The sequence below is a fragment of the Pristiophorus japonicus genome, chromosome 25 (genome assembly GCF_044704955.1).
Source record: "Pristiophorus japonicus isolate sPriJap1 chromosome 25, sPriJap1.hap1, whole genome shotgun sequence".
NCBI classification, from domain to species: domain Eukaryota; kingdom Metazoa; phylum Chordata; class Chondrichthyes; family Pristiophoridae; genus Pristiophorus; species Pristiophorus japonicus.
In genome coordinates, this window is record NC_092001.1 from 10,234,020 (window position 1) to 10,261,218 (window position 27,199).

Consider the following 27,199-nt stretch of genomic DNA (forward strand, 5'->3'; position numbering starts at 1 on the left):
TATAAGCAGAACAGGCAGACAGAACGGTTCTGTCGCCTGGAGTTGGGCAAAAGGCTGAAGTTCAGGACAAAAGCACAAAATGAAATGTTCACACGGTACCGAGAGTGAAAATTCCCGGAAAAAGGAGAGAATGAAATGGATTTCAGTGGAAGCCTAGCCGCACTTAACGCTGCGATTGCGCGGACATGTCTTTGGTGTTCTCCACAACAACTGCCATTTGCTGCGAACAGTTTTCCCTGGCGCGAATGTGATGAGAATTTCGAAACAGCAAGGAGGAAAGACTGGGTTGGTCTGCTTGCTGGCACAGACGTTTGCAGCAGCTTCCCTGGTGGTCTAGTGGTTAGGATTCGGCGCTCTCACCGCCGCGGCCCGGGTTCGATTCCCGGTCAGGGAACATTGTATTTGCGGTGCTTCGAAATGCAATGATGTTCCTGAACAAGCTTGCAGCTCACCTCGCTGTTGTCGCCCCAACCATCAGCAGCGTGTCGTGATACAACAGACACTTCTGTTTTAAAATCTGCACTAAATGACAAGATCTCGCTCAACAAGTGGAACTCCAATTGCTGATAGACAACGTAAATTTTGCCAATCATGGCTATCTTTAGTCTTCCAGGTACCTATTTGCGCCACAGCACTCGGGCTTATCATCAATCAATGCATTGCCACTGTGGAAATATTCAGCATTTTAAACTTCGCAACGTGTGCAAGACTGGAATCAGGAAATGCCTGGACCATGGGCACTGATAACTTATCCTTGAGCATTCATTTGGCCTGGGCCCCTTCTATATTGAACATTGGCTCACTGCATATCAATGTTTAGCGTTCACAGGCGATTTCCAAGATCTGAATTTCCCGGCAGAGAATTCATGGAGTTTTTGATCTAACCGAGATTCACCATCACTAACGTTGATTCGCGACTGTTATCTCTCTTCATCATATCAATGCTAAGAACTGAACCTGCTTTAATTTCACCTTGGCTCGGGGTCAGTGCGGCTCAATAGGACTTTGGCCCGTCTCCCTTTCACAACGCATCAGTGCCGAGAACAGAACACGGAATTTTGCTGACATGTTATGTTCTGAAACAGTTATAAACTCTCCAGTATATTTCACTGTGTCTTCAGCACTGTGAGATCTAGCCTGGTGTGCAATCTTTGTGTCTTTATGAACACTTCAGCAGAACATTAAATGAACATATGGAACGACAATTGCTGTTTGACACTTTACGGTTTGCCAACATTTAAGTGCAGTGTGAGAACAATCACAATGATCATTATTCTTCCATGTACGTTCATGCGCGGCATCGCCCTAACAAACCGAGCTGATCACAGCCCGGCTATCAGTCAATTCATTGCCAGTGCGGAAAAATGCAAATTTCCAACTTAGCAACGTGCACAATACCGGAATCAGAGAGTGCCTGGATCGTGGGCAATGATAAGTTAACATGAGCATTAAGATTTTCAATATCATTATACATTACATGAACACATCCGGAGCTCATTGCCCAGAAATGAGGACTGAGTGTGCGGGGCAATTCCTTCCGGGGTTTAAGTTTTCTTTCAAAAAGGTGTGAGAAAGTTTTGCTTCGTTTTCTGTCGGGAAGAAATACCTCAGTTGGGAGAGCGTTAGACTGAAGATCTAAAGGTCCCTGGTTCAATCCCGGGTTTCGGCAATATCTGGTGATTTTGCGTTTCCTTCATTTTAAGGGGAGAAGCTGGTTTGATATCGAGACAGTGCTTGAGGGAAGAGCTGTTCAGCGGTTGCGTGATACTAATTTTCGACATGATTTTTTTTAGATTCGGCGCTCTTTTTCTGTTACTTTCTATTTATACTCTGCCCAGTTTTGTATATGAAGAGTGAACAATGTTTAAGCGATGCGATGTGTTCAATTCTTATGCAGTAACTCTATCACCCAGTGTGTGCCGGATACAAAATCATCTAGGCTGGGCTTTCACGCAGCCCTGGGGCATTTTGTTGCCGGTTAAATCGGTCGTTTAGGGCGTGGTATTAATAAAGCCAAGAGCGCGGGCCCGATCCCCATATGGGCCATCCCAATTTTTCATACTTTTTATTCGGTTTTTAGTAACTTTTACAATCAAATCTTCATAACGAAACAAATCCACACGGAATCCCAAGGGATGGGAATTATTTGGAATAACAGCCATTGCTTCTTTGCCGACGGTGTGCAGGGCACAACTTTCTGTTTATACGTGTTTCTTGCTTTGCTGATAACCCCTGAACTGGAGACCTGTTTCTGTCAATGGTTATAAGCAGAACAGGCAGACAGAACGGTTCTGTCGCCTGGAGTTGGGCAAAAGGCTGAAGTTCAGGACAAAAGCACAAAATGAAATGTTCACACGGTACCGAGAGTGAAAATTCCCGGAAAAAGGAGAGAATGAAATGGATTTCAGTGGAAGCCTAGCCGCACTTAACGCTGCGATTGCGCGGACATGTCTTTGGTGTTCTCCACAACAACTGCCATTTGCTGCGAACAGTTTTCCCTGGCGCGAATGTGATGAGAATTTCGAAACAGCAAGGAGGAAAGACTGGGTTGGTCTGCTTGCTGGCACAGACGTTTGCTGCAGCTTCCCTGGTGGTCTAGTGGTTAGGATTCGGCGCTCTCACCGCCGCGGCCCGGGTTCGATTCCCGGTCAGGGAACATTGTATTTGCGGTGCTTCGAAATGCAATGATGTTCCTGAACAAGCTTGCAGCTCACCTCGCTGTTGTCGCCCCAACCATCAGCAGCGTGTCGTGATACAACAGACACTTCTGTTTTAAAATCTGCACTAAATGACAAGATCTCGCTCAACAAGTGGAACTCCAATTGCTGATAGACAACGTAAATTTTGCCAATCATGGCTATCTTTAGTCTTCCAGGTACCAATTTGCGCCACAGCACTCGGGCTTATCATCAATCAATGCATTGCCACTGTGGAAATATTCAGCATTTTAAACTTCGCAACGTGTGCAAGACTGGAATCAGGGAATGCCTGGACCATGGGCACTGATAACTTATCCTTGAGCATTCATTTGGCCTGGGCCCCTTCTATATTGAACATTGGCTCACTGCATATCAATGTTTAGCGTTCACAGGCGATTTCCAAGATCTGAATTTCCCGGCAGAGAATTCATGGAGTTTTTGATCTAACCGAGATTCACCATCACTAACGTTGATTCGCGACTGTTATCTCTCTTCATCATATCAATGCTAAGAACTGAACCTGCTTTAATTTCACCTTGGCTCGGGGTCAGTGCGGCTCAATAGGACTTTGGCCCGTCTCCCTTTCACAACGCATCAGTGCCGAGAACAGAACACGGAATTTTGCTGACATGTTATGTTCTGAAACAGTTATAAACTCTCCAGTATATTTCACTGTGTCTTCAGCACTGTGAGATCTAGCCTGGTGTGCAATCTTTGTGTCTTTATGAACACTTCAGCAGAACATTAAATGAACATATGGAACGACAATTGCTGTTTGACACTTTACGGTTTGCCAAAATTTAAGTGCAGTGTGAGAACAATCACAATGATCATTATTCTTCCATGTACGTTCATGCGCGGCATCACCCTAACAAACCGAGCTGATCACAGCCCGGCTATCAGTCAATTCATTGCCAGTGCGGAAAAATGCAAATTTCCAACTTAGCAACGTGCACAATACCGGAATCAGAGAGTGCCTGGATCGTGGGCAATGATAAGTTAACATGAGCATTAAGATTTTCAATATCATTATACATTACATGAACACATCCGGAGCTCATTGCCCAGAAATGAGGACTGAGTGTGCGGGGCAATTCCTTCCGGGGTTTAAGTTTTCTTTCAAAAAGGTGTGAGAAAGTTTTGCTTCGTTTTCTGTCGGGAAGAAATAGCTCAGTTGGGAGAGGGTTAGACTGAAGATCTAAAGGTCCCTGGTTCAATCCCGGGTTTCGGCAATATCTGGTGATTTTGCGTTTCCTTCATTTTAAGGGGAGAAGCTGGTTTGATATCGAGACAGTGCTTGAGGGAAGAGCTGTTCAGCGGTTGCGTGATACTAATTTTCGACATGATTTTTTTTAGATTCGGCGCTCTTTTTCTGTTACTTTCTATTTATACTCTGCCCAGTTTTGTATATGAAGAGTGAACAATGTTTAAGCGATGCGATGTGTTCAATTCTTATGCAGTAACTCTATCACCCAGTGTGTGCCGGATACAAAATCATCTAGGCTGGGCTTTCACGCAGCCCTGGGGCATTTTGTTGCCGGTTAAATCGGTCGTTTAGGGCGTGGTATTAATAAAGCCAAGAGCGCGGGCCCGATCCCCATATGGGCCATCCCAATTTTTCATACTTTTTATTCGGTTTTTAGTAACTTTTACAATCAAATCTTCATAACGAAACAAATCCACACGGAATCCCAAGGGATGGGAATTATTTGGAATAACAGCCATTGCTTCTTTGCCGACGGTGTGCAGAGCACAACTTTCTGTTTATACGTGTTTCTTGCTTTGCTGATAACCCCTGAACTGGAGACCTGTTTCCGTCAATGGTTATAAGCAGAACAGGCAGACAGAACGTTTCTGTCGCCTGGAGTTGGGCAAAAGGCTGAAGTTCAGGACAAAAGCACAAAATGAAATGTTCACACGGTACCGAGAGTGAAAATTCCCGGAAAAAGGAGAGAATGAAATGGATTTCAGTGGAAGCCTAGCCGCACTTAACGCTGCGATTGCGCGGACATGTCTTTGGTGTTCTCCACAACAACTGCCATTTGCTGCGAACAGTTTTCCCTGGCGCGAATGTGATGAGAATTTCGAAACAGCAAGGAGGAAAGACTGGGTTGGTCTGCTTGCTGGCACAGACGTTTGCAGCAGCTTCCCTGGTGGTCTAGTGGTTAGGATTCGGCGCTCTCACCGCCGCGGCCCGGGTTCGATTCCCGGTCAGGGAACATTGTATTTGCGGTGCTTCGAAATGCAATGATGTTCCTGAACAAGCTTGCAGCTCACCTCGCTGTTGTCGCCCCAACCATCAGCAGCGTGTCGTGATGCAACAGACACTTCTGTTTTAAAATCTGCACTAAATGACAAGATCTCGCTCAACAAGTGGAACTCCAATTGCTGATAGACAACGTAAATTTTGCCAATCATGGCTATCTTTAGTCTTCCAGGTACCTATTTGCGCCACAGCACTCGGGCTTATCATCAATCAATGCATTGCCACTGTGGAAATATTCAGCATTTTAAACTTCGCAACGTGTGCAAGACTGGAATCAGGGAATGCCTGGACCATGGGCACTGATAACTTATCCTTGAGCATTCATTTGGCCTGGGCCCCTTCTATATTGAACATTGGCTCACTGCATATCAATGTTTAGCGTTCACAGGCGATTTCCAAGATCTGAATTTCCCGGCAGAGAATTCATGGAGTTTTTGATCTAACCGAGATTCACCATCACTAATGTTGATTCGCGACTGTTATCTCTCTTCATCATATCAATGCTAAGAACTGAACCTGCTTTAATTTCACCTTGGCTCGGGGTCAGTGCGGCTCAATAGGACTTTGGCCCGTCTCCCTTTCACAACGCATCAGTGCCGAGAACAGAACACGGAATTTTGCTGACATGTTATGTTCTGAAACAGTTATAAACTCTCCAGTATATTTCACTGTGTCTTCAGCACTGTGAGATCTAGCCTGGTGTGCAAACTTTGTGTCTTTATGAACACTTCAGCAGAACATTAAATGAACATATGGAACGACAATTGCTGTTTGACACTTTACGGTTTGCCAACATTTAAGTGCAGTGTGAGAACAATCACAATGATCATTATTCTTCCATGTACGTTCATGCGCGGCATCACCCTAACAAACCGAGCTGATCACAGCCCGGCTATCAGTCAATTCATTGCCAGTGCGGAAAAATGCATATTTTCAACTTAGCAACGTGCACAATACCGGAATCAGAGAGTGCCTGGATCGTGGGCAATGATAAGTTAACATGAGCATTAAGATTTTCAATATCATTATACATTACATGAACACATCCGGAGCTCATTGCCCAGAAATGAGGACTGAGTGTGCGGGGCAATTCCTTCCGGGGTTTAAGTTTTCTTTCAAAAAGGTGTGAGAAAGTTTTGCTTCGTTTTCTGTCGGGAAGAAATAGCTCAGTTGGGAGAGCGTTAGACTGAAGATTTAAAGGTCCCTGGTTCAATCCCGGGTTTCGGCAATATCTGGTGATTTTGCGTTTTCTTCATTTTAAGGGGAGAAGCTGGTTTGATATCGAGACAGTGCTTGAGGGAAGAGCTGTTCAGCGGTTGCGTGATACTAATTTTCGACATGATTTTTTTTAGATTCGGCGCTCTTTTTCTGTTACTTTCTATTTATACTCTGCCCAGTTTTGTATATGAAGAGTGAACAATGTTTAAGCGATGCGATGTGTTCAATTCTTATGCAGTAACTCTATCACCCAGTGTGTGCCGGATACAAAATCATCTAGGCTGGGCTTTCACGCAGCCCTGGGGCATTTTGTTGCCGGTTAAATCGGTCGTTTAGGGCGTGGTATTAATAAAGCCAAGAGCGCGGGCCCGATCCCCATATGGGCCATCCCAATTTTTCATACTTTTTATTCGGTTTTTAGTAACTTTTACAATCAAATCTTCATAACGAAACAAATCCACACGGAATCCCAAGGGATGGGAATTATTTGGAATAACAGCCATTGCTTCTTTGCCGACGGTGTGCAGAGCACAACTTTCTGTTTATACGTGTTTCTTGCTTTGCTGATAACCCCTGAACTGGAGACCTGTTTCCGTCAATGGTTATAAGCAGAACAGGCAGACAGAACGGTTCTGTCGCCTGGAGTTGGGCAAAAGGCTGAAGTTCAGGACAAAAGCACAAAATGAAATGTTCACACGGTACCGAGAGTGAAAATTCCCGGAAAAAGGAGAGAATGAAATGGATTTCAGTGGAAGCCTAGCCGCACTTAACGCTGCGATTGCGCGGACATGTCTTTGGTGTTCTCCACAACAACTGCCATTTGCTGCGAACAGTTTTCCCTGGCGCGAATGTGATGAGAATTTCGAAACAGCAAGGAGGAAAGACTGGGTTGGTCTGCTTGCTGGCACAGACGTTTGCAGCAGCTTCCCTGGTGGTCTAGTGGTTAGGATTCGGCGCTCTCACCGCCGCGGCCCGGGTTCGATTCCCGGTCAGGGAACATTGTATTTGCGGTGCTTCGAAATGCAATGATGTTCCTGAACAAGCTTGCAGCTCACCTCGCTGTTGTCGCCCCAACCATCAGCAGCGTGTCGTGATACAACAGACACTTCTGTTTTAAAATCTGCACTAAATGACAAGATCTCGCTCAACAAGTGGAACTCCAATTGCTGATAGACAACGTAAATTTTGCCAATCATGGCTATCTTTAGTCTTCCAGGTACCTATTTGCGCCACAGCACTCGGGCTTATCATCAATCAATGCATTGCCACTGTGGAAATATTCAGCATTTTAAACTTCGCAACGTGTGCAAGACTGGAATCAGGGAATGCCTGGACCATGGGCACTGATAACTTATCCTTGAGCATTCATTTGGCCTGGGCCCCTTCTATATTGAACATTGGCTCACTGCATATCAATGTTTAGCGTTCACAGGCGATTTCCAAGATCTGAATTTCCCGGCAGAGAATTCATGGAGTTTTTGATCTAACCGAGATTCACCATCACTAACGTTGATTCGCGACTGTTATCTCTCTTCATCATATCAATGCTAAGAACTGAACCTGCTTTAATTTCACCTTGGCTCGGGGTCAGTGCGGCTCAATAGGACTTTGGCCCGTCTCCCTTTCACAACGCATCAGTGCCGAGAACAGAACACGGAATTTTGCTGACATGTTATGTTCTGAAACAGTTATAAACTCTCCAGTATATTTCACTGTGTCTTCAGCACTGTGAGATCTAGCCTGGTGTGCAATCTTTGTGTCTTTATGAACACTTCAGCAGAACATTAAATGAACATATGGAACGACAATTGCTGTTTGACACTTTACGGTTTGCCAAAATTTAAGTGCAGTGTGAGAACAATCACAATGATCATTATTCTTCCATGTACGTTCATGCGCGGCATCACCCTAACAAACCGAGCTGATCACAGCCCGGCTATCAGTCAATTCATTGCCAGTGCGGAAAAATGCAAATTTCCAACTTAGCAACGTGCACAATACCGGAATCAGAGAGTGCCTGGATCGTGGGCAATGATAAGTTAACATGAGCATTAAGATTTTCAATATCATTATACATTACATGAACACATCCGGAGCTCATTGCCCAGAAATGATGACTGAGTGTGCGGGGCAATTCCTTCCGGGGTTTAAGTTTTCTTTCAAAAAGGTGTGAGAAAGTTTTGCTTCGTTTTCTGTCGGGAAGAAATAGCTCAGTTGGGAGAGCGTTAGACTGAAGATCTAAAGGTCCCTGGTTCAATCCCGGGTTTCGGCAATATCTGGTGATTTTGCGTTTCCTTCATTTTAAGGGGAGAAGCTGGTTTGATATCGAGACAGTGCTTGAGGGAAGAGCTGTTCAGCGGTTGCGTGATACTAATTTTCGACATGATTTTTTTTAGATTCGGCGCTCTTTTTCTGTTACTTTCTATTTATACTCTGCCCAGTTTTGTATATGAAGAGTGAACAATGTTTAAGCGATGCGATGTGTTCAATTCTTATGCAGTAACTCTATCACCCAGTGTGTGCCGGATACAAAATCATCTAGGCTGGGCTTTCACGCAGCCCTGGGGCATTTTGTTGCCGGTTAAATCGGTCGTTTAGGGCGTGGTATTAATAAAGCCAAGAGCGCGGGCCCGATCCCCATATGGGCCATCCCAATTTTTCATACTTTTTATTCGGTTTTTAGTAACTTTTACAATCAAATCTTCATAACGAAACAAATCCACACGGAATCCCAAGGGATGGGAATTATTTGGAATAACAGCCATTGCTTCTTTGCCGACGGTGTGCAGAGCACAACTTTCTGTTTATACGTGTTTCTTGCTTTGCTGATAACCCCTGAACTGGAGACCTGTTTCCGTCAATGGTTATAAGCAGAACAGGCAGACAGAACGGTTCTGTCGCCTGGAGTTGGGCAAAAGGCTGAAGTTCAGGACAAAAGCACAAAATGAAATGTTCACACGGTACCGAGAGTGAAAATTCCCGGAAAAAGGAGAGAATGAAATGGATTTCAGTGGAAGCCTAGCCGCACTTAACGCTGCGATTGCGCGGACATGTCTTTGGTGTTCTCCACAACAACTGCCATTTGCTGCGAACAGTTTTCCCTGGCGCGAATGTGATGAGAATTTCGAAACAGCAAGGAGGAAAGACTGGGTTGGTCTGCTTGCTGGCACAGACGTTTGCAGCAGCTTCCCTGGTGGTCTAGTGGTTAGGATTCGGCGCTCTCACCGCCGCGGCCCGGGTTCGATTCCCGGTCAGGGAACATTGTATTTGCGGTGCTTCGAAATGCAATGATGTTCCTGAACAAGCTTGCAGCTCACCTCGCTGTTGTCGCCCCAACCATCAGCAGCGTGTCGTGATACAACAGACACTTCTGTTTTAAAATCTGCACTAAATGACAAGATCTCGCTCAACAAGTGGAACTCCAATTGCTGATAGACAACGTAAATTTTGCCAATCATGGCTATCTTTAGTCTTCCAGGTACCTATTTGCGCCACAGCACTCGGGCTTATCATCAATCAATGCATTGCCACTGTGGAAATATTCAGCATTTTAAACTTCGCAACGTGTGCAAGACTGGAATCAGGGAATGCCTGGACCATGGGCACTGATAACTTATCCTTGAGCATTCATTTGGCCTGGGCCCCTTCTATATTGAACATTGGCTCACTGCATATCAATGTTTAGCGTTCACAGGCGATTTCCAAGATCTGAATTTCCCGGCAGAGAATTCATGGAGTTTTTGATCTAACCGAGATTCACCATCACTAACGTTGATTCGCGACTGTTATCTCTCTTCATCATATCAATGCTAAGAACTGAACCTGCTTTAATTTCACCTTGGCTCGGGGTCAGTGCGGCTCAATAGGACTTTGGCCCGTCTCCCTTTCACAACGCATCAGTGCCGAGAACAGAACACGGAATTTTGCTGACATGTTATGTTCTGAAACAGTTATAAACTCTCCAGTATATTTCACTGTGTCTTCAGCACTGTGAGATCTAGCCTGGTGTGCAATCTTTGTGTCTTTATGAACACTTCAGCAGAACATTAAATGAACATATGGAACGACAATTGCTGTTTGACACTTTACGGTTTGCCAAAATTTAAGTGCAGTGTGAGAACAATCACAATGATCATTATTCTTCCATGTACGTTCATGCGCGGCATCACCCTAACAAACCGAGCTGATCACAGCCCGGCTATCAGTCAATTCATTGCCAGTGCGGAAAAATGCAAATTTCCAACTTAGCAACGTGCACAATACCGGAATCAGAGAGTGCCTGGATCGTGGGCAATGATAAGTTAACATGAGCATTAAGATTTTCAATATCATTATACATTACATGAACACATCCGGAGCTCATTGCCCAGAAATGATGACTGAGTGTGCGGGGCAATTCCTTCCGGGGTTTAAGTTTTCTTTCAAAAAGGTGTGAGAAAGTTTTGCTTCGTTTTCTGTCGGGAAGAAATAGCTCAGTTGGGAGAGCGTTAGACTGAAGATCTAAAGGTCCCTGGTTCAATCCCGGGTTTCGGCAATATCTGGTGATTTTGCGTTTCCTTCATTTTAAGGGGAGAAGCTGGTTTGATATCGAGACAGTGCTTGAGGGAAGAGCTGTTCAGCGGTTGCGTGATACTAATTTTCGACATGATTTTTTTTAGATTCGGCGCTCTTTTTCTGTTACTTTCTATTTATACTCTGCCCAGTTTTGTATATGAAGAGTGAACAATGTTTAAGCGATGCGATGTGTTCAATTCTTATGCAGTAACTCTATCACCCAGTGTGTGCCGGATACAAAATCATCTAGGCTGGGCTTTCACGCAGCCCTGGGGCATTTTGTTGCCGGTTAAATCGGTCGTTTAGGGCGTGGTATTAATAAAGCCAAGAGCGCGGGCCCGATCCCCATATGGGCCATCCCAATTTTTCATACTTTTTATTCGGTTTTTAGTAACTTTTACAATCAAATCTTCATAACGAAACAAATCCACACGGAATCCCAAGGGATGGGAATTATTTGGAATAACAGCCATTGCTTCTTTGCCGACGGTGTGCAGAGCACAACTTTCTGTTTATACGTGTTTCTTGCTTTGCTGATAACCCCTGAACTGGAGACCTGTTTCCGTCAATGGTTATAAGCAGAACAGGCAGACAGAACGGTTCTGTCGCCTGGAGTTGGGCAAAAGGCTGAAGTTCAGGACAAAAGCACAAAATGAAATGTTCACACGGTACCGAGAGTGAAAATTCCCGGAAAAAGGAGAGAATGAAATGGATTTCAGTGGAAGCCTAGCCGCACTTAACGCTGCGATTGCGCGGACATGTCTTTGGTGTTCTCCACAACAACTGCCATTTGCTGCGAACAGTTTTCCCTGGCGCGAATGTGATGAGAATTTCGAAACAGCAAGGAGGAAAGACTGGGTTGGTCTGCTTGCTGGCACAGACGTTTTCAGCAGCTTCCCTGGTGGTCTAGTGGTTAGGATTCGGCGCTCTCACCGCCGCGGCCCGGGTTCGATTCCCGGTCAGGGAACATTGTATTTGCGGTGCTTCGAAATGCAATGATGTTCCTGAACAAGCTTGCAGCTCACCTCGCTGTTGTCGCCCCAACCATCAGCAGCGTGTCGTGATACAACAGACACTTCTGTTTTAAAATCTGCACTAAATGACAAGATCTCGCTCAACAAGTGGAACTCCAATTGCTGATAGACAACGTAAATTTTGCCAATCATGGCTATCTTTAGTCTTCCAGGTACCTATTTGCGCCACAGCACTCGGGCTTATCATCAATCAATGCATTGCCACTGTGGAAATATTCAGCATTTTAAACTTCGCAACGTGTGCAAGACTGGAATCAGGGAATGCCTGGACCATGGGCACTGATAACTTATCCTTGAGCATTCATTTGGCCTGGGCCCCTTCTATATTGAACATTGGCTCACTGCATATCAATGTTTAGCGTTCACAGGCGATTTCCAAGATCTGAATTTCCCGGCAGAGAATTCATGGAGTTTTTGATCTAACCGAGATTCACCATCACTAACGTTGATTCGCGACTGTTATCTCTCTTCATCATATCAATGCTAAGAACTGAACCTGCTTTAATTTCACCTTGGCTCGGGGTCAGTGCGGCTCAATAGGACTTTGGCCCGTCTCCCTTTCACAACGCATCAGTGCCGAGAACAGAACACGGAATTTTGCTGACATGTTATGTTCTGAAACAGTTATAAACTCTCCAGTATATTTCACTGTGTCTTCAGCACTGTGAGATCTAGCCTGGTGTGCAATCTTTGTGTCTTTATGAACACTTCAGCAGAACATTAAATGAACATATGGAACGACAATTGCTGTTTGACACTTTACGGTTTGCCAACATTTAAGTGCAGTGTGAGAACAATCACAATGATCATTATTCTTCCATGTACGTTCATGCGCGGCATCGCCCTAACAAACCGAGCTGATCACAGCCCGGCTATCAGTCAATTCATTGCCAGTGCGGAAAAATGCAAATTTCCAACTTAGCAACGTGCACAATACCGGAATCAGAGAGTGCCTGGATCGTGGGCAATGATAAGTTAACATGAGCATTAAGATTTTCAATAGCATTATACATTACATGAACACATCCGGAGCTCATTGCCCAGAAATGAGGACTGAGTGTGCGGGGCAATTCCTTCCGGGGTTTAAGTTTTCTTTCAAAAAGGTGTGAGAAAGTTTTGCTTCGTTTTCTGTCGGGAAGAAATACCTCAGTTGGGAGAGCGTTAGACTGAAGATCTAAAGGTCCCTGGTTCAATCCCGGGTTTCGGCAATATCTGGTGATTTTGCGTTTCCTTCATTTTAAGGGGAGAAGCTGGTTTGATATCGAGACAGTGCTTGAGGGAAGAGCTGTTCAGCGGTTGCGTGATACTAATTTTCGACATGATTTTTTTTAGATTCGGCGCTCTTTTTCTGTTACTTTCTATTTATACTCTGCCCAGTTTTGTATATGAAGAGTGAACAATGTTTAAGCGATGCGATGTGTTCAATTCTTATGCAGTAACTCTATCACCCAGTGTGTGCCGGATACAAAATCATCTAGGCTGGGCTTTCACGCAGCCCTGGGGCATTTTGTTGCCGGTTAAATCGGTCGTTTAGGGCGTGGTATTAATAAAGCCAAGAGCGCGGGCCCGATCCCCATATGGGCCATCCCAATTTTTCATACTTTTTATTCGGTTTTTAGTAACTTTTACAATCAAATCTTCATAACGAAACAAATCCACACGGAATCCCAAGGGATGGGAATTATTTGGAATAACAGCCATTGCTTCTTTGCCGACGGTGTGCAGAGCACAACTTTCTGTTTATACGTGTTTCTTGCTTTGCTGATAACCCCTGAACTGGAGACCTGTTTCTGTCAATGGTTATAAGCAGAACAGGCAGACAGAACGGTTCTGTCGCCTGGAGTTGGGCAAAAGGCTGAAGTTCAGGACAAAAGCACAAAATGAAATGTTCACACGGTACCGAGAGTGAAAATTCCCGGAAAAAGGAGAGAATGAAATGGATTTCAGTGGAAGCCTAGCCGCACTTAACGCTGCGATTGCGCGGACATGTCTTTGGTGTTCTCCACAACAACTGCCATTTGCTGCGAACAGTTTTCCCTGGCGCGAATGTGATGAGAATTTCGAAACAGCAAGGAGGAAAGACTGGGTTGGTCTGCTTGCTGGCACAGACGTTTGCAGCAGCTTCCCTGGTTGTCTAGTGGTTAGGATTCGGCGCTCTCACCGCCGCGGCCCGGGTTCGATTCCCGGTCAGGGAACATTGTATTTGCGGTGCTTCGAAATGCAATGATGTTCCTGAACAAGCTTGCAGCTCACTTCGCTGTTGTCGCCCCAACCATCAGCAGCGTGTCGTGATACAACAGACACTTCTGTTTTAAAATCTGCACTAAATGACAAGATCTCGCTCAACAAGTGGAACTCCAATTGCTGATAGACAACGTAAATTTTGCCAATCATGGCTATCTTTAGTCTTCCAGGTACCTATTTGCGCCACAGCACTCGGGCTTATCATCAATCAATGCATTGCCACTGTGGAAATATTCAGCATTTTAAACTTCGCAACGTGTGCAAGACTGGAATCAGGGAATGCCTGGACCATGGGCACTGATAACTTATCCTTGAGCATTCATTTGGCCTGGGCCCCTTCTATATTGAACATTGGCTCACTGCATATCAATGTTTAGCGTTCACAGGCGATTTCCAAGATCTGAATTTCCCGGCAGAGAATTCATGGAGTTTTTGATCTAACCGAGATTCACCATCACTAACGTTGATTCGCGACTGTTATCTCTCTTCATCATATCAATGCTAAGAACTGAACCTGCTTTAATTTCACCTTGGCTCGGGGTCAGTGCGGCTCAATAGGACTTTGGCCCGTCTCCCTTTCACAACGCATCAGTGCCGAGAACAGAACACGGAATTTTGCTGACATGTTATGTTCTGAAACAGTTATAAACTCTCCAGTATATTTCACTGTGTCTTCAGCACTGTGAGATCTAGCCTGGTGTGCAATCTTTGTGTCTTTATGAACACTTCAGCAGAACATTAAATGAACATATGGAACGACAATTGCTGTTTGACACTTTACGGTTTGCCAAAATTTAAGTGCAGTGTGAGAACAATCACAATGATCATTATTCTTCCATGTACGTTCATGCGCGGCATCACCCTAACAAACCGAGCTGATCACAGCCCGGCTATCAGTCAATTCATTGCCAGTGCGGAAAAATGCAAATTTCCAACTTAGCAACGTGCACAATACCGGAATCAGAGAGTGCCTGGATCGTGGGCAATGATAAGTTAACATGAGCATTAAGATTTTCAATATCATTATACATTACATGAACACATCCGGAGCTCATTGCCCAGAAATGAGGACTGAGTGTGCGGGGCAATTCCTTCCGGGGTTTAAGTTTTCTTTCAAAAAGGTGTGAGAAAGTTTTGCTTCGTTTTATGTCGGGAAGAAATAGCTCAGTTGGGAGAGCGTTAGACTGAAGATCTAAAGGTCCCTGGTTCAATCCCGGGTTTCGGCAATATCTGGTGATTTTGCGTTTCCTTCATTTTAAGGGGAGAAGCTGGTTTGATATCGAGACAGTGCTTGAGGGAAGAGCTGTTCAGCGGTTGCGTGATACTAATTTTCGACATGATTTTTTTTAGATTCGGCGCTCTTTTTCTGTTACTTTCTATTTATACTCTGCCCAGTTTTGTATATGAAGAGTGAACAATGTTTAAGCGATGCGATGTGTTCAATTCTTATGCAGTAACTCTATCACCCAGTGTGTGCCGGATACAAAATCATCTAGGCTGGGCTTTCACGCAGCCCTGGGGCATTTTGTTGCCGGTTAAATCGGTCGTTTAGGGCGTGGTATTAATAAAGCCAAGAGCGCGGGCCCGATCCCCATATGGGCCATCCCAATTTTTCATACTTTTTATTCGGTTTTTAGTAACTTTTACAATCAAATCTTCATAACGAAACAAATCCACACGGAATCCCAAGGGATGGGAATTATTTGGAATAACAGCCATTGCTTCTTTGCCGACGGTGTGCAGAGCACAACTTTCTGTTTATACGTGTTTCTTGCTTTGCTGATAACCCCTGAACTGGAGACCTGTTTCCGTCAATGGTTATAAGCAGAACAGGCAGACAGAACGGTTCTGTCGCCTGGAGTTGGGCAAAAGGCTGAAGTTCAGGACAAAAGCACAAAATGAAATGTTCACACGGTACCGAGAGTGAAAATTCCCGGAAAAAGGAGAGAATGAAATGGATTTCAGTGGAAGCCTAGCCGCACTTAACGCTGCGATTGCGCGGACATGTCTTTGGTGTTCTCCACAACAACTGCCATTTGCTGCGAACAGTTTTCCCTGGCGCGAATGTGATGAGAATTTCGAAACAGCAAGGAGGAAAGACTGGGTTGGTCTGCTTGCTGGCACAGACGTTTGCAGCAGCTTCCCTGGTGGTCTAGTGGTTAGGATTCGGCGCTCTCACCGCCGCGGCCCGGGTTCGATTCCCGGTCAGGGAACATTGTATTTGCGGTGCTTCGAAATGCAATGATGTTCCTGAACAAGCTTGCAGCTCACCTCGCTGTTGTCGCCCCAACCATCAGCAGCGTGTCGTGATACAACAGACACTTCTGTTTTAAAATCTGCACTAAATGACAAGATCTCGCTCAACAAGTGGAACTCCAATTGCTGATAGACAACGTAAATTTTGCCAATCATGGCTATCTTTAGTCTTCCAGGTACCTATTTGCGCCACAGCACTCGGGCTTATCATCAATCAATGCATTGCCACTGTGGAAATATTCAGCATTTTAAACTTCGCAACGTGTGCAAGACTGGAATCAGGGAATGCCTGGACCATGGGCACTGATAACTTATCCTTGAGCATTCATTTGGCCTGGGCCCCTTCTATATTGAACATTGGCTCACTGCATATCAATGTTTAGCGTTCACAGGCGATTTCCAAGATCTGAATTTCCCGGCAGAGAATTCATGGAGTTTTTGATCTAACCGAGATTCACCATCACTAACGTTGATTCGCGACTGTTATCTCTCTTCATCATATCAATGCTAAGAACTGAACCTGCTTTAATTTCACCTTGGCTCGGGGTCAGTGCGGCTCAATAGGACTTTGGCCCGTCTCCCTTTCACAACGCATCAGTGCCGAGAACAGAACACGGAATTTTGCTGACATGTTATGTTCTGAAACAGTTATAAACTCTCCAGTATATTTCACTGTGTCTTCAGCACTGTGAGATCTAGCCTGGTGTGCAATCTTTGTGTCTTTATGAACACTTCAGCAGAACATTAAATGAACATATGGAACGACAATTGCTGTTTGACACTTTACGGTTTGCCAAAATTTAAGTGCAGTGTGAGAACAATCACAATGATCATTATTCTTCCATGTACGTTCATGCGCGGCATCACCCTAACAAACCGAGCTGATCACAGCCCGGCTATCAGTCAATTCATTGCCAGTGCGGAAAAATGCAAATTTCCAACTTAGCAACGTGCACAATACCGGAATCAGAGAGTGCCTGGATCGTGGGCAATGATAAGTTAACATGAGCATTAAGATTTTCAATATCATTATACATTACATGAACACATCCGGAGCTCATTGCCCAGAAATGAGGACTGAGTGTGCGGGGCAATTCCTTCCGGGGTTTAAGTTTTCTTTCAAAAAGGTGTGAGAAAGTTTTGCTTCGTTTTCTGTCGGGAAGAAATAGCTCAGTTGGGAGAGCGTTAGACTGAAGATCTAAAGGTCCCTGGTTCAATCCCGGGTTTCGGCAATATCTGGTGATTTTGCGTTTCCTTCATTTTAAGGGGAGAAGCTGGTTTGATATCGAGACAGTGCTTGAGGGAAGAGCTGTTCAGCGGTTGCGTGATACTAATTTTCGACATGATTTTTTTTAGATTCGGCGCTCTTTTTCTGTTACTTTCTATTTATACTCTGCCCAGTTTTGTATATGAAGAGTGAACAATGTTTAAGCGATGCGATGTGTTCAATTCTTATGCAGTAACTCTATCACCCAGTGTGTGCCGGATACAAAATCATCTAGGCTGGGCTTTCACGCAGCCCTGGGGCATTTTGTTGCCGGTTAAATCGGTCGTTTAGGGCGTGGTATTAATAAAGCCAAGAGCGCGGGCCCGATCCCCATATGGGCCATCCCAATTTTTCATACTTTTTATTCGGTTTTTAGTAACTTTTACAATCAAATCTTCATAACGAAACAAATCCACACGGAATCCCAAGGGATGGGAATTATTTGGAATAACAGCCATTGCTTCTTTGCCGACGGTGTGCAGAGCACAACTTTCTGTTTATACGTGTTTCTTGCTTTGCTGATAACCCTTGAACTGGAGACCTGTTTCCGTCAATGGTTATAAGCAGAACAGGCAGACAGAACGGTTCTGTCGCCTGGAGTTGGGCAAAAGGCTGAAGTTCAGGACAAAAGCACAAAATGAAATGTTCACACGGTACCGAGAGTGAAAATTCCCGGAAAAAGGAGAGAATGAAATGGATTTCAGTGGAAGCCTAGCCGCACTTAACGCTGCGATTGCGCGGACATGTCTTTGGTGTTCTCCACAACAACTGCCATTTGCTGCGAACAGTTTTCCCTGGCGCGAATGTGATGAGAATTTCGAAACAGCAAGGAGGAAAGACTGGGTTGGTCTGCTTGCTGGCACAGACGTTTGCAGCAGCTTCCCTGGTGGTCTAGTGGTTAGGATTCGGCGCTCTCACCGCCGCGGCCCGGGTTCGATTCCCGGTCAGGGAACATTGTATTTGCGGTGCTTCGAAATGCAATGATGTTCCTGGACAAGCTTGCAGCTCACCTCGCTGTTGTCGCCCCAACCATCAGCAGCGTGTCGTGATACAACAGACACTTCTGTTTTAAAATCTGCACTAAATGACAAGATCTCGCTCAACAAGTGGAACTCCAATTGCTGATAGACAACGTAAATTTTGCCAATCATGGCTATCTTTAGTCTTCCAGGTACCTATTTGCGCCACAGCACTCGGGCTTATCATCAATCAATGCATTGCCACTGTGGAAATATTCAGCATTTTAAACTTCGCAACGTGTGCAAGACTGGAATCAGGGAATGCCTGGACCATGGGCACTGATAACTTATCCTTGAGCATTCATTTGGCCTGGGCCCCTTCTATATTGAACATTGGCTCACTGCATATCAATGTTTAGCGTTCACAGGCGATTTCCAAGATCTGAATTTCCCGGCAGAGAATTCATGGAGTTTTTGATCTAACCGAGATTCACCATCACTAATGTTGATTCGCGACTGTTATCTCTCTTCATCATATCAATGCTAAGAACTGAACCTGCTTTAATTTCACCTTGGCTCGGGGTCAGTGCGGCTCAATAGGACTTTGGCCCGTCTCCCTTTCACAACGCATCAGTGCCGAGAACAGAACACGGAATTTTGCTGACATGTTATGTTCTGAAACAGTTATAAACTCTCCAGTATATTTCACTGTGTCTTCAGCACTGTGAGATCTAGCCTGGTGTGCAAACTTTGTGTCTTTATGAACACTTCAGCAGAACATTAAATGAACATATGGAACGACAATTGCTGTTTGACACTTTACGGTTTGCCAACATTTAAGTGCAGTGTGAGAACAATCACAATGATCATTATTCTTCCATGTACGTTCATGCGCGGCATCACCCTAACAAACCGAGCTGATCACAGCCCGGCTATCAGTCAATTCATTGCCAGTGCGGAAAAATGCATATTTTCAACTTAGCAACGTGCACAATACCGGAATCAGAGAGTGCCTGGATCGTGGGCAATGATAAGTTAACATGAGCATTAAGATTTTCAATATCATTATACATTACATGAACACATCCGGAGCTCATTGCCCAGAAATGAGGACTGAGTGTGCGGGGCAATTCCTTCCGGGGTTTAAGTTTTCTTTCAAAAAGGTGTGAGAAAGTTTTGCTTCGTTTTCTGTCGGGAAGAAATAGCTCAGTTGGGAGAGCGTTAGACTGAAGATTTAAAGGTCCCTGGTTCAATCCCGGGTTTCGGCAATATCTGGTGATTTTGCGTTTTCTTCATTTTAAGGGGAGAAGCTGGTTTGATATCGAGACAGTGCTTGAGGGAAGAGCTGTTCAGCGGTTGCGTGATACTAATTTTCGACATGATTTTTTTTAGATTCGGCGCTCTTTTTCTGTTACTTTCTATTTATACTCTGCCCAGTTTTGTATATGAAGAGTGAACAATGTTTAAGCGATGCGATGTGTTCAATTCTTATGCAGTAACTCTATCACCCAGTGTGTGCCGGATACAAAATCATCTAGGCTGGGCTTTCACGCAGCCCTGGGGCATTTTGTTGCCGGTTAAATCGGTCGTTTAGGGCGTGGTATTAATAAAGCCAAGAGCGCGGGCCCGATCCCCATATGGGCCATCCCAATTTTTCATACTTTTTATTCGGTTTTTAGTAACTTTTACAATCAAATCTTCATAACGAAACAAATCCACACGGAATCCCAAGGGATGGGAATTATTTGGAATAACAGCCATTGCTTCTTTGCCGACGGTGTGCAGAGCACAACTTTCTGTTTATACGTGTTTCTTGCTTTGCTGATAACCCCTGAACTGGAGACCTGTTTCCGTCAATGGTTATAAGCAGAACAGGCAGACAGAACGGTTCTGTCGCCTGGAGTTGGGCAAAAGGCTGAAGTTCAGGACAAAAGCACAAAATGAAATGTTCACACGGTACCGAGAGTGAAAATTCCCGGAAAAAGGAGAGAATGAAATGGATTTCAGTGGAAGCCTAGCCGCACTTAACGCTGCGATTGCGCGGACATGTCTTTGGTGTTCTCCACAACAACTGCCATTTGCTGCGAACAGTTTTCCCTGGCGCGAATGTGATGAGAATTTCGAAACAGCAAGGAGGAAAGACTGGGTTGGTCTGCTTGCTGGCACAGACGTTTGCAGCAGCTTCCCTGGTGGTCTAGTGGTTAGGATTCGGCGCTCTCACCGCCGCGGCCCGGGTTCGATTCCCGGTCAGGGAACATTGTATTTGCGGTGCTTCGAAATGCAATGATGTTCCTGAACAAGCTTGCAGCTCACCTCGCTGTTGTCGCCCCAACCATCAGCAGCGTGTCGTGATACAACAGACACTTCTGTTTTAAAATCTGCACTAAATGACAAGATCTCGCTCAACAAGTGGAACTCCAATTGCTGATAGACAACGTAAATTTTGCCAATCATGGCTATCTTTAGTCTTCCAGGTACCTATTTGCGCCACAGCACTCGGGCTTATCATCAATCAATGCATTACCACTGTGGAAATATTCAGCATTTTAAACTTCGCAACGTGTGCAAGACTGGAATCAGGGAATGCCTGGACCATGGGCACTGATAACTTATCCTTGAGCATTCATTTGGCCTGGGCCCCTTCTATATTGAACATTGGCTCACTGCATATCAATGTTTAGCGTTCACAGGCGATTTCCAAGATCTGAATTTCCCGGCAGAGAATTCATGGAGTTTTTGATCTAACCGAGATTCACCATCACTAATGTTGATTCGCGACTGTTATCTCTCTTCATCATATCAATGCTAAGAACTGAACCTGCTTTAATTTCACCTTGGCTCGGGGTCAGTGCGGCTCAATAGGACTTTGGCCCGTCTCCCTTTCACAACGCATCAGTGCCGAGAACAGAACACGGAATTTTGCTGACATGTTATGTTCTGAAACAGTTATAAACTCTCCAGTATATTTCACTGTGTCTTCAGCACTGTGAGATCTAGCCTGGTGTGCAAACTTTGTGTCTTTATGAACACTTCAGCAGAACATTAAATGAACATATGGAACGACAATTGCTGTTTGACACTTTACGGTTTGCCAACATTTAAGTGCAGTGTGAGAACAATCACAATGATCATTATTCTTCCATGTACGTTCATGCGCGGCATCACCCTAACAAACCGAGCTGATCACAGCCCGGCTATCAGTCAATTCATTGCCAGTGCGGAAAAATGCATATTTTCAACTTAGCAACGTGCACAATACCGGAATCAGAGAGTGCCTGGATCGTGGGCAATGATAAGTTAACATGAGCATTAAGATTTTCAATATCATTATACATTACATGAACACATCCGGAGCTCATTGCCCAGAAATGAGGACTGAGTGTGCGGGGCAATTCCTTCCGGGGTTTAAGTTTTCTTTCAAAAAGGTGTGAGAAAGTTTTGCTTCGTTTTCTGTCGGGAAGAAATAGCTCAGTTGGGAGAGCGTTAGACTGAAGATTTAAAGGTCCCTGGTTCAATCCCGGGTTTCGGCAATATCTGGTGATTTTGCGTTTTCTTCATTTTAAGGGGAGAAGCTGGTTTGATATCGAGACAGTGCTTGAGGGAAGAGCTGTTCAGCGGTTGCGTGATACTAATTTTCGACATGATTTTTTTTAGATTCGGCGCTCTTTTTCTGTTACTTTCTATTTATACTCTGCCCAGTTTTGTATATGAAGAGTGAACAATGTTTAAGCGATGCGATGTGTTCAATTCTTATGCAGTAACTCTATCACCCAGTGTGTGCCGGATACAAAATCATCTAGGCTGGGCTTTCACGCAGCCCTGGGGCATTTTGTTGCCGGTTAAATCGGTCGTTTAGGGCGTGGTATTAATAAAGCCAAGAGCGCGGGCCCGATCCCCATATGGGCCATCCCAATTTTTCATACTTTTTATTCGGTTTTTAGTAACTTTTACAATCAAATCTTCATAACGAAACAAATCCACACGGAATCCCAAGGGATGGGAATTATTTGGAATAACAGCCATTGCTTCTTTGCCGACGGTGTGCAGAGCACAACTTTCTGTTTATACGTGTTTCTTGCTTTGCTGATAACCCCTGAACTGGAGACCTGTTTCCGTCAATGGTTATAAGCAGAACAGGCAGACAGAACGGTTCTGTCGCCTGGAGTTGGGCAAAAGGCTGAAGTTCAGGACAAAAGCACAAAATGAAATGTTCACACGGTACCGAGAGTGAAAATTCCCGGAAAAAGGAGAGAATGAAATGGATTTCAGTGGAAGCCTAGCCGCACTTAACGCTGCGATTGCGCGGACATGTCTTTGGTGTTCTCCACAACAACTGCCATTTGCTGCGAACAGTTTTCCCTGGCGCGAATGTGATGAGAATTTCGAAACAGCAAGGAGGAAAGACTGGGTTGGTCTGCTTGCTGGCACAGACGTTTGCAGCAGCTTCCCTGGTGGTCTAGTGGTTAGGATTCGGCGCTCTCACCGCCGCGGCCCGGGTTCGATTCCCGGTCAGGGAACATTGTATTTGCGGTGCTTCGAAATGCAATGATGTTCCTGAACAAGCTTGCAGCTCACCTCGCTGTTGTCGCCCCAACCATCAGCAGCGTGTCGTGATACAACAGACACTTCTGTTTTAAAATCTGCACTAAATGACAAGATCTCGCTCAACAAGTGGAACTCCAATTGCTGATAGACAACGTAAATTTTGCCAATCATGGCTATCTTTAGTCTTCCAGGTACCTATTTGCGCCACAGCACTCGGGCTTATCATCAATCAATGCATTGCCACTGTGGAAATATTCAGCATCTTAAACTTCGCAACGTGTGCAAGACTGGAATCAGGGAATGCCTGGACCATGGGCACTGATAACTTATCCTTGAGCATTCATTTGGCCTGGGCCCCTTCTATATTGAACATTGGCTCACTGCATATCAATGTTTAGCGTTCACAGGCGATTTCCAAGATCTTAATTTCCCGGCAGAGAATTCATGGAGTTTTTGATCTAACCGAGATTCACCATCACTAACGTTGATTCGCGACTGTTATCTCTCTTCATCATATCAATGCTAAGAACTGAACCTGCTTTAATTTCACCTTGGCTCGGGGTCAGTGCGGCTCAATAGGACTTTGGCCCGTCTCCCTTTCACAACGCATCAGTGCCGAGAACAGAACACGGAATTTTGCTGACATGTTATGTTCTGAAACAGTTATAAACTCTCCAGTATATTTCACTGTGTCTTCAGCACTGTGAGATCTAGCCTGGTGTGCAAACTTTGTGTCTTTATGAACACTTCAGCAGAACATTAAATGAACATATGGAACGACAATTGCTGTTTGACACTTTACGGTTTGCCAACATTTAAGTGCAGTGTGAGAACAATCACAATGATCATTATTCTTCCATGTACGTTCATGCGCGGCATCACCCTAACAAACCGAGCTGATCACAGCGCGGCTATCAGTCAATTCATTGCCAGTGCGGAAAAATGCATATTTTCAACTTAGCAACGTGCACAATACCGGAATCAGAGAGTGCCTGGATCGTGGGCAATGATAAGTTAACATGAGCATTAAGATTTTCAATATCATTATACATTACATGAACACATCCGGAGCTCATTGCCCAGAAATGAGGACTGAGTGTGCGGGGCAATTCCTTCCGGGGTTTAAGTTTTCTTTCAAAAAGGTGTGAGAAAGTTTTGCTTCGTTTTCTGTCGGGAAGAAATAGCTCAGTTGGGAGAGCGTTAGACTGAAGATTTAAAGGTCCCTGGTTCAATCCCGGGTTTAGGCAATATCTGGTGATTTTGCGTTTTCTTCATTTTAAGGGGAGAAGCTGGTTTGATATCGAGACAGTGCTTGAGGGAAGAGCTGTTCAGCGGTTGCGTGATACTAATTTTCGACATGATTTTTTTTAGATTCGGCGCTCTTTTTCTGTTACTTTCTATTTATACTCTGCCCAGTTTTGTATATGAAGAGTGAACAATGTTTAAGCGATGCGATGTGTTCAATTCTTATGCAGTAACTCTATCACCCAGTGTGTGCCGGATACAAAATCATCTAGGCTGGGCTTTCACGCAGCCCTGGGGCATTTTGTTGCCGGTTAAATCGGTCGTTTAGGGCGTGGTATTAATAAAGCCAAGAGCGCGGGCCCGATCCCCATATGGGCCATCCCAATTTTTCATACTTTTTATTCGGTTTTTAGTAACTTTTACAATCAAATCTTCATAACGAAACAAATCCACACGGAATCCCAAGGGATGGGAATTATTTGGAATAACAGCCATTGCTTCTTTGCCGACGGTGTGCAGAGCACAACTTTCTGTTTATACGTGTTTCTTGCTTTGCTGATAACCCCTGAACTGGAGACCTGTTTCCGTCAATGGTTATAAGCAGAACAGGCAGACAGAACGGTTCTGTCGCCTGGAGTTGGGCAAAAGGCTGAAGTTCAGGACAAAAGCACAAAATGAAATGTTCACACGGTACCGAGAGTGAAAATTCCCGGAAAAAGGAGAGAATGAAATGGATTTCAGTGGAAGCCTAGCCGCACTTAACGCTGCGATTGCGCGGACATGTCTTTGGTGTTCTCCACAACAACTGCCATTTGCTGCGAACAGTTTTCCCTGCCGCGAATGTGATGAGAATTTCGAAACAGCAAGGAGGAAAGACTGGGTTGGTCTGCTTGCTGGCACAGACGTTTGCAGCAGCTTCCCTGGTGGTCTAGTGGTTAGGATTCGGCGCTCTCACCGCCGCGGCCCGGGTTCGATTCCCGGTCAGGGAACATTGTATTTGCGGTGCTTCGAAATGCAATGATGTTCCTGAACAAACTTGCAGCTCACCTCGCTGTTGTCGCCCCAACCATCAGCAGCGTGTCGTGATACAACAGACACTTCTGTTTTAAAATCTGCACTAAATGACAAGATCTCGCTCAACAAGTGGAACTCCAATTGCTGATAGACAACGTAAATTTTGCCAATCATGGCTATCTTTAGTCTTCCAGGTACCTATTTGCGCCACAGCACTCGGGCTTATCATCAATCAATGCATTGCCACTGTGGAAATATTCAGCATTTTAAACTTCGCAACGTGTGCAAGACTGGAATCAGGGAATGCCTGGACCATGGGCACTGATAACTTATCCTTGAGCATTCATTTGGCCTGGGCCCCTTCTATATTGAATATTGGCTCACTGCATATCAATGTTTAGCGTTCACAGGCGATTTCCAAGATCTGAATTTCCCGGCAGAGAATTCATGGAGTTTTTGATCTAACCGAGATTCACCATCACTAATGTTGATTCGCGACTGTTATCTCTCTTCATCATATCAATGCTAAGAACTGAACCTGCTTTAATTTCACCTTGGCTCGGGGTCAGTGCGGCTCAATAGGACTTTGGCCCGTCTCCCTTTCACAACGCATCAGTGCCGAGAACAGAACACGGAATTTTGCTGACATGTTATGTTCTGAAACAGTTATAAACTCTCCAGTATATTTCACTGTGTCTTCAGCACTGTGAGATCTGGCCTGGTGTGCAAACTTTGTGTCTTTATGAACACTTCAGCAGAACATTAAATGAACATATGGAACGACAATTGCTGTTTGACACTTTACGGTTTGCCAACATTTAAGTGCAGTGTGAGAACAATCACAATGATCATTATTCTTCCATGTACGTTCATGCGCGGCATCACCCTAACAAACCGAGCTGATCACAGCGCGGCTATCAGTCAATTCATTGCCAGTGCGGAAAAATGCATATTTTCAACTTAGCACCGTGCACAATACCGGAATCAGAGAGTGCCTGGATCGTGGGCAATGATAAGTTAACATGAGCATTAAGATTTTCAATATCATTATACATTACATGAACACATCCGGAGCTCATTGCCCAGAAATGAGGACTGAGTGTGCGGGGCAATTCCTTCCGGGGTTTAAGTTTTCTTTCAAAAAGGTGTGAGAAAGTTTTGCTTCGTTTTCTGTCGGGAAGAAATAGCTCAGTTGGGAGAGCGTTAGACTGAAGATTTAAAGGTCCCGGGTTTCGGCAATATCTGGTGATTTTGCGTTTTCTTCATTTTAAGGGGAGAAGCTGGTTTGATATCGAGACAGTGCTTGAGGGAAGAGCTGTTCAGCGGTTGCGTGATACTAATTTTCGACATGATTTTTTTTAGATTCGGCGCTCTTTTTCTGTTACTTTCTATTTATACTCTGCCCAGTTTTGTATATGAAGAGTGAACAATGTTTAAGCGATGCGATGTGTTCAATTCTTATGCAGTAACTCTATCACCCAGTGTGTGCCGGATACAAAATCATCTAGGCTGGGCTTTCACGCAGCCCTGGGGCATTTTGTTGCCGGTTAAATCGGTCGTTTAGGGCGTGGTATTAATAAAGCCAAGAGCGCGGGCCCGATCCCCATATGGGCCATCCCAATTTTTCATACTTTTTATTCGGTTTTTAGTAACTTTTACAATCAAATCTTCATAACGAAACAAATCCACACGGAATCCCAAGGGATGGGAATTATTTGGAATAACAGCCATTGCTTCTTTGCCGACGGTGTGCAGAGCACAACTTTCTGTTTATACGTGTTTCTTGCTTTGCTGATAACCCCTGAACTGGAGACCTGTTTCCGTCAATGGTTATAAGCAGAACAGGCAGACAGAACGGTTCTGTCGCCTGGAGTTGGGCAAAAGGCTGAAGTTCAGGA

At 44.7% G+C, this 27,199-nt stretch overlaps 22 non-coding genes across 22 annotated transcripts; all 22 read left to right on the forward strand.

The window, feature by feature from the left end:
- The first annotated feature begins 322 nt into the window (after positions 1 to 322).
- trnae-cuc (transfer RNA glutamic acid (anticodon CUC)) lies at positions 323 to 394 on the forward strand. Its single transcript has one exon. It is a non-coding gene; the product is annotated as a tRNA-Glu (tRNA).
- A 1,197-nt stretch (positions 395 to 1,591) lies between these two features.
- Positions 1,592 to 1,669, forward strand: trnaf-gaa (transfer RNA phenylalanine (anticodon GAA)). Its single transcript has one exon. It is a non-coding gene; the product is annotated as a tRNA-Phe (tRNA).
- A 915-nt stretch (positions 1,670 to 2,584) lies between these two features.
- On the forward strand, positions 2,585 to 2,656 carry trnae-cuc (transfer RNA glutamic acid (anticodon CUC)). The gene has a single exon. It is a non-coding gene; the product is annotated as a tRNA-Glu (tRNA).
- A 1,197-nt stretch (positions 2,657 to 3,853) lies between these two features.
- On the forward strand, positions 3,854 to 3,931 carry trnaf-gaa (transfer RNA phenylalanine (anticodon GAA)). Its single transcript has one exon. It is a non-coding gene; the product is annotated as a tRNA-Phe (tRNA).
- Positions 3,932 to 4,846: 915 nt separating this feature from the next.
- Positions 4,847 to 4,918, forward strand: trnae-cuc (transfer RNA glutamic acid (anticodon CUC)). The gene has a single exon. It is a non-coding gene; the product is annotated as a tRNA-Glu (tRNA).
- Positions 4,919 to 6,115: 1,197 nt separating this feature from the next.
- Positions 6,116 to 6,193, forward strand: trnaf-gaa (transfer RNA phenylalanine (anticodon GAA)). The gene has a single exon. It is a non-coding gene; the product is annotated as a tRNA-Phe (tRNA).
- Positions 6,194 to 7,108: 915 nt separating this feature from the next.
- On the forward strand, positions 7,109 to 7,180 carry trnae-cuc (transfer RNA glutamic acid (anticodon CUC)). The gene has a single exon. It is a non-coding gene; the product is annotated as a tRNA-Glu (tRNA).
- Positions 7,181 to 8,377: 1,197 nt separating this feature from the next.
- Positions 8,378 to 8,455, forward strand: trnaf-gaa (transfer RNA phenylalanine (anticodon GAA)). Its single transcript has one exon. It is a non-coding gene; the product is annotated as a tRNA-Phe (tRNA).
- Positions 8,456 to 9,370: 915 nt separating this feature from the next.
- On the forward strand, positions 9,371 to 9,442 carry trnae-cuc (transfer RNA glutamic acid (anticodon CUC)). The gene has a single exon. It is a non-coding gene; the product is annotated as a tRNA-Glu (tRNA).
- A 1,197-nt stretch (positions 9,443 to 10,639) lies between these two features.
- On the forward strand, positions 10,640 to 10,717 carry trnaf-gaa (transfer RNA phenylalanine (anticodon GAA)). Its single transcript has one exon. It is a non-coding gene; the product is annotated as a tRNA-Phe (tRNA).
- Positions 10,718 to 11,632: 915 nt separating this feature from the next.
- trnae-cuc (transfer RNA glutamic acid (anticodon CUC)) lies at positions 11,633 to 11,704 on the forward strand. The gene has a single exon. It is a non-coding gene; the product is annotated as a tRNA-Glu (tRNA).
- A 1,197-nt stretch (positions 11,705 to 12,901) lies between these two features.
- trnaf-gaa (transfer RNA phenylalanine (anticodon GAA)) lies at positions 12,902 to 12,979 on the forward strand. Its single transcript has one exon. It is a non-coding gene; the product is annotated as a tRNA-Phe (tRNA).
- Positions 12,980 to 13,894: 915 nt separating this feature from the next.
- Positions 13,895 to 13,966, forward strand: trnae-cuc (transfer RNA glutamic acid (anticodon CUC)). Its single transcript has one exon. It is a non-coding gene; the product is annotated as a tRNA-Glu (tRNA).
- A 1,197-nt stretch (positions 13,967 to 15,163) lies between these two features.
- Positions 15,164 to 15,241, forward strand: trnaf-gaa (transfer RNA phenylalanine (anticodon GAA)). Its single transcript has one exon. It is a non-coding gene; the product is annotated as a tRNA-Phe (tRNA).
- A 915-nt stretch (positions 15,242 to 16,156) lies between these two features.
- trnae-cuc (transfer RNA glutamic acid (anticodon CUC)) lies at positions 16,157 to 16,228 on the forward strand. Its single transcript has one exon. It is a non-coding gene; the product is annotated as a tRNA-Glu (tRNA).
- A 1,197-nt stretch (positions 16,229 to 17,425) lies between these two features.
- Positions 17,426 to 17,503, forward strand: trnaf-gaa (transfer RNA phenylalanine (anticodon GAA)). The gene has a single exon. It is a non-coding gene; the product is annotated as a tRNA-Phe (tRNA).
- Positions 17,504 to 18,418: 915 nt separating this feature from the next.
- trnae-cuc (transfer RNA glutamic acid (anticodon CUC)) lies at positions 18,419 to 18,490 on the forward strand. Its single transcript has one exon. It is a non-coding gene; the product is annotated as a tRNA-Glu (tRNA).
- Positions 18,491 to 19,687: 1,197 nt separating this feature from the next.
- trnaf-gaa (transfer RNA phenylalanine (anticodon GAA)) lies at positions 19,688 to 19,765 on the forward strand. The gene has a single exon. It is a non-coding gene; the product is annotated as a tRNA-Phe (tRNA).
- Positions 19,766 to 20,680: 915 nt separating this feature from the next.
- trnae-cuc (transfer RNA glutamic acid (anticodon CUC)) lies at positions 20,681 to 20,752 on the forward strand. The gene has a single exon. It is a non-coding gene; the product is annotated as a tRNA-Glu (tRNA).
- A 1,197-nt stretch (positions 20,753 to 21,949) lies between these two features.
- trnaf-gaa (transfer RNA phenylalanine (anticodon GAA)) lies at positions 21,950 to 22,027 on the forward strand. Its single transcript has one exon. It is a non-coding gene; the product is annotated as a tRNA-Phe (tRNA).
- A 915-nt stretch (positions 22,028 to 22,942) lies between these two features.
- Positions 22,943 to 23,014, forward strand: trnae-cuc (transfer RNA glutamic acid (anticodon CUC)). The gene has a single exon. It is a non-coding gene; the product is annotated as a tRNA-Glu (tRNA).
- A 2,190-nt stretch (positions 23,015 to 25,204) lies between these two features.
- Positions 25,205 to 25,276, forward strand: trnae-cuc (transfer RNA glutamic acid (anticodon CUC)). Its single transcript has one exon. It is a non-coding gene; the product is annotated as a tRNA-Glu (tRNA).
- The last annotated feature ends 1,923 nt before the right edge of the window (positions 25,277 to 27,199 follow it).